The 5,860-nt window shown below is 49.7% G+C and overlaps 1 pseudogene; it reads right to left on the reverse strand.

The window, feature by feature from the left end:
* Window positions 1-2,101: 2,101 nt before the first annotated feature.
* On the reverse strand, window positions 2,102-5,660 carry LOC122690564 (annotated as a pseudogene).
* Between the last annotated feature and the right edge of the window lie 200 nt (window positions 5,661-5,860).

Genomic DNA, 5,860 nt, shown 5'->3' on the forward strand with positions numbered 1-5,860 from the left:
AAAAAACCAAAGGAAAAACCTAGATTGTAGAGCTGAATTATAAAAGGTTTTAGGCAATAAAATGTCTCCCAACAGTAGTGTAAACAGTGTGTTCCACTCAAGAGAGAGGAGTTATTTTTAATACTCACTCAATAGAAAAGCATTCTAGTTACATTCATAAATTAAAGGAAATGTAAATATCCGGAAAACAAACATAGTATAAAATCTACTGATCATTTTATATCTAATTAAGACGGTAAAACTATAAGGGAATTTTTAAGAAAAAATGTCTGTGAAAGTTTAAGCAGCCCCCAATGAAAAGAGCTGGACACAACTGAGCGACTGAACTGAACTGAAGCAGTCCCACTGAATGTAATTTTATTCTCTTTTTTCCATAGGCTCAAAATAATTGACAATTAACAATGAATTTCACTTTAAAACATATTTTTCAATTTCAGGAGGATATTTTATATACCAATATAAGATTTTTCAAGCTAAAAATCTTTGTACCTTGCAGTGCATATTTTGATTCACTGACTTAGACATAAATAAAATCACATTTTGTGTCTTTACCTTGACCATCTTTGTGGTATCACTGTGCATTTAGAATCAACTGATTGAATGTGGGGTCTGTGAAGTACTCAGGTCATATACTGTTGAAACCTAGCTTGAAGGACTTTGAGCATTACCTTGCTAGCATGTGAAATGAGTGCAGCCGTGTGGCAGACTGGACATTGTTTGGCATTGCCCTTCTTTGGGATTGAAATGAAAACTGACCTTTTCCAGTCCTGTGGCCACTGCCAAGTTTTCCAAACTGGCTGGCATATAGAGTGCACCACTTTAACAGCACCATCTTTTAGGATTTGAAAGTATTTGGCTGGAATTTAATCACCTCCACTAGCTTTGTTCATACTGATGCTTCCCACTTGACTTTGGCCCACTTGACTTTGGACTCCAGGATGTCTGGCTCTAGATGAGTGATCACACCATCGTGGTTATCCAGGTTATTAAGATTTTTTTTTTTTTTTTTTTTCACAGTTCTTACGTGTATTCTTGCTACCTCTTCATAATCTCTTCTGTTTTAGGTAGGCCATAATGGTTCTGTCCTTTATTGTGCATGTCTTTACATGAAATGTTCCTTGGCATTTCTAATTTTCTTGAAGAGATCTCTAGTCTTTCCCATTCTATTGTGTTCCTCTGTTTCTTTGCTTTATTCAAATCCCTTGTGAGTATACATAGGAAGTGACAAATAGATTCAAGGGTTAGGCCTGGCACACAGTACCAGAAGACCTATGGATGGAGGTTCCTAACACTGCACGGGAGGTGGTGATCAAAACCATCCACAAGAAAAATAAATGCAAAAAGGCAAAGTGATTGTCTGAGGAGGCCTTACAAATAGATGAGAAGAGAAGAGAAAGACAAAGCAGACACGGAAAGATGTAGCCACCTGAAGGCAGAGTTCCAAAGACTAGCAAGGAGAGATAAGGAGGCCTTCTTAGGTGGGCCACCAGGGAAGCCCCTTATCTAATAAAAGGGATTTCTCAGCGGGATCGCAAAGTGCTCAGTCCCCTCCTATGGACACTGTCATAGTGCCTCCCCCGCCTCCCCAGCTGGGGGTCACCGTCTACTGCTCTCAGGGCCAGGGGGAGGGGGCACCTCAGCCTCTCCCATGGGGAAGCCACAGACCAGAGAACCAGGTGTGTCTCCCTGAGGATGTGATCATACAAATTATGCACTCACCTTTAATCATCATCTCACACACTGCATTTGCCGAGAGACACACGGAGGACCGAGGAGACCATGGACCCTGCCACCTGGACCCACCTCTGCAGTCACCAACATTCAGTGGACAGGCGGACGGATGACCAGCCCCACAGGACAGGGCTGAGAATAGCCTCCACAATGCCCAGCTTCTAAAAGCGCCGTCCGTCAGCCCTGAGGCAGCTTCCGGTTCAGCCCAGTGACGTCACAGGATGCGAACGAGGAGCGGCCTCCGCAATGCCCAGCCCCTCAGTGTGCCGTCCGTCAGCCCCTAGGTGGCTTCCGGTTCAGGCCGGAAACGTCACAGCACGTGACTGTGATGCAGCCTCCGCGATGCCCAGCTCCACACATGCGCCATCCATCAGCCCCAAAGTGGCTTCTGGTTCAACCTAATGTCGTTGCCAACAAACCCGTCGGCCCAGATGAAGTCACCTGCGATGGTGTTGGTACAGCCGGTGGCTGACCCCAGTCACTGACCTCGCACCCATGTGCAAAGGTAGGGGAGCCCGCACTGGGTCAGCTTCTCCAGGGACCAGGCAGGGTGGACGAGGACAAACTCCAGGTTCTCCGTGAGGTTGATGCTGGCCATGAACAGCCTGCCTGGGACAAGAGAGGGGCTGCTGTTCATGGTGCCAGCTGTGGGGTCAGCCGCCCATGTGTGCAGTCACTAACCCACGGAGTCATGTGGCCAACCAAACCATGTGGTCATCGACTCACATGGTCACCCCCCATGGGGTCACTACCCCATGCAGTGATCCCTCCACGTGGCCACCAACCCACGTGGTCACCCACCCACTGGGTCTTTCGCCCATGTGACCAGTAACCCATGTGGTCACCTGCCCACACAGTCATTGTGCCATCACCCACCCAGACTCTGGCCTCTGCAGCGGTCAGAGATTCAGATGTCTGACAGAGACCAAAGTTCAGACAGCAGGGGGCTCACAGGGGTGTTGACTCACGAATTTCTCCTGTTACAGAGGGCAGGCGGGCTCAGCCCTCTGCCTGACAGTGACCCCAGAGATGTCCATGTCCTGACCCCGTGTGGTGGACACAATAATGTCTGTATGGATGTCCATGTCCTGTCTACATCCTGACCCCCTGTGGTGGACACAGTAACATCCCCAAGAATGTCCACACCCTGGTCCCCATGTGGTGAACAGAATAACGTCCCGTAATATGTCCTGTTCCATTTCTCCTCTTGAACCCAAAGCCAGCCCCATGCACTAGGACATGCGTGTGACCAGGTGTCCCAGTGTGAAGGTGGCACTCACCTGGCTGGCTGCCACTCTTCATGTGCTCCAGGTAGTGGACTAGGTCTCGGGGCTTCACCTGATTCCCCCACCAGTAGGGGATACTGGGCCACAGTTCTGCATGCTAACTCATGGATGCCTTGTCCTTGTACAACAGGATGATCTGATGGCCCCAGGACCACAGCTGATGCAGAGTCAGCACCTCCTGGGGGGAGAATCACCCAGGTGCCCGTGAGACGTGTGCACAGGGGTTATTGGGGTGCCTTGTGACATGATGTGTCAGGTATTGGGGGTGTCCCAGAATCTATAGTGGTGTGTGGATTGTTGGGGGGGTCTATGAGCAGTGATGGGATGATTATTGGGTTTTCTGTGAGAAGAGACAGTCATGGGTGGAATAATGGCATGTCTGAATAGAGACACTAGTGGGTAGATTACTGGGGTGTCTGAGTGGAGATGGTGATGGGTGGGTTATGGGGTGTCTTGAGCAGTGATTGGTAGATTTTTGGGGTGTTTGAGTGGAGACAGTTGTGGGTAGATTACTTGGGTGTCTTGAGAAGTGATGGGTCAATTATTGGGGTGCTTGAGTGGAAACAGAGGTGGGTGGATTATTGGAATCTGTGCTAAGAAATGGCGGGTGGATTACTGGGGCATCTTGATGCGTGGTTGATGGATTTTAGGAGTGTCTGAGTAGAGACCGGGCAGGGTGCATTATTGGGGGTGCCTGTGACCAGTGATGGGCTGGTTATTGGGGTGTTTGTGTGGAGACAGTGGTGGGTTGATTACTGGGTTTCTGTGAACGGTATAACCTGGTGTCTGAATCAGCCTCATGCAGGGAGCAGATAGTCTGATTACAGTGAAGCCTAGTGCTCCCACCACCTGCATTGCAGGCTGATTCTTTACTGTCTGAGCCACCAAGAAAGTCTCCCTGGAGGAGGTGCTGGGGTGCAAACACAGACCCACCTCAGAGGACATGGGAACACAACTATTGCTTATCTGGGACCAGGAAGGAGCTCTGGTGTCAGCTCAGCTGCACAAAGGGCAGGACCCAGCCTCCCCTTCCTCTCCCAGCTCCCCCAGCTTCTGTGACTTCAGGCTGTGATGCTCTTAGTCCATGGGTCCCCCTTCTGACTCCAGGCTGGTTCCCCAGTAAAGTCATGTCCTTTCCTACCTTTCTGGGAGGCTCTCTGGGTGGAGAACATCTCCTGGAGGAGGGCATGGCAACCCAATCCAGTATTCTTGCCTGGAGAATCCCATGGACAGAGGAGCCTGGTGGGTACAGTCCATGTTGTTGCAAAGAGTCAGACACGACTGAGCACAGACAGACACTCCCTAGTTAAAAGTACTTTGAAGTTATTTATATTGTTTTCAGGCTCTTTATGATGCCAGTGTTCTGGGTCATGTGTAGTTTCATTTATTCTTTTCCTTTTAAATCGTTGTGATCTGTTTCAGAGACAATGTGGAAAGGTTCACACTTTAGTGGTCACCTGGGGACAATCCAGAAATCCTTCCTTTCCATCTCTGAACATAGGTTTGGACTAGCTTTATTTATTTCTCTCTCTCTCTCTTTTTTTTTTTCTTATTTATTCTCAGGGTCAAGGGATGGGAAGGAGGATTTACAAGTTCATAATATAATTTGATTTGATGATGTTACAGAAGAGTGGATGGATGGGTGAATAAATAAATGGATGGATGGATAGAGGGAAGGATGGACAGTGGATGGGTTAGTGGGGTTGGATCGGTGTATAGGTGGATGATGGATTGGTCGGTGGATGGATGGATGGATGATGGATGGGTGGATTTATGCATGGATGGGTGGGTGGTTAGACGGATTGGTGAGTGGGTGGGCGGGTGTGTGGATGGATGGACAAATGGGTGGGTCAGTAGTATGTGGTCCATGCACACAGTGGTGTATGACTCACCATGAAAAGGAGTGAAGTTCTGACACACCTTACATTGTGGATGGACCTTGAACACACAACTATCAGTGAGAGAAGCAGACACAGAAGGACACATTTTACATGTCCACTTATAAGAGATGTTCAGAATAGGCAAATTTACAAAGACAGAAGCAGATGAGTGGTGCCTGGGCTTGGGGGAGAGGCATCAAGGGTTGTTATGAAAGGGGTACAGGAAGGAGAGCGGCCAAGGGCCCTTCTGCGGATGGAGGAGGCCTGAAGACGTGGAAGCCTCCTCCATGTGGGGACCCCACAGCCTTCCCCATGGGGAAGCACCCGGAAGGGCTGAGAGACCAGGTCCACGGTTCCCTGTCTGCTCCACACCCTCAAGGGCAGGGCCGTGTGGGGGCCCCTCCTCCCAGGGGTGGGGTGGCCGACATAGAACCCTGTAACTATCAAGAGGGTGAGAAAGAGTCTAAAGCTGACTTCCATAGAAAACAGCACTTCCTGTTTGTCCAGCTGTCCATGTGCACTCCCAGTGGGCAATGCCCAGGGTCACAGAGCCAGGGCAGGGCCCTGTGTCCACACAGCCAGAGGAGTGCTGGTGGAGAATGGGGTGCGCTTGCACCTTGAGGAGGTGAGCAGGGTGGTGCTGTCTGGCAGGAACCCTCCCCTCCCAGGCCATGGTGTCTGGTGGCTGCCCATCTGATGATCTGAGCACAGGAGTGTCACCCTGGAAGTGCCCGCCTACCTGGTCCCCACCAGGCATTCCCATGTCGAGATGCCCACCCATGGCTGAGCTTTGCAGCACTTTTTGCAACCAAACTGGCTGGAGTCAAAGGTTTCTCATTTTAATTAGATACTTCTGGTGCTACTTATGGAGTTTTTTGGGGGCGGGTGGACACCTTAAACTTTCAGCCCTCCAGGCTCAAGTGCAGAAGATACAGCACAAGCTCTGATGGAAAAGATGGGTGG

This window comes from Cervus elaphus, chromosome X (assembly GCF_910594005.1).
Source record: "Cervus elaphus chromosome X, mCerEla1.1, whole genome shotgun sequence".
In the NCBI taxonomy this organism is placed as follows: domain Eukaryota; kingdom Metazoa; phylum Chordata; class Mammalia; order Artiodactyla; family Cervidae; genus Cervus; species Cervus elaphus.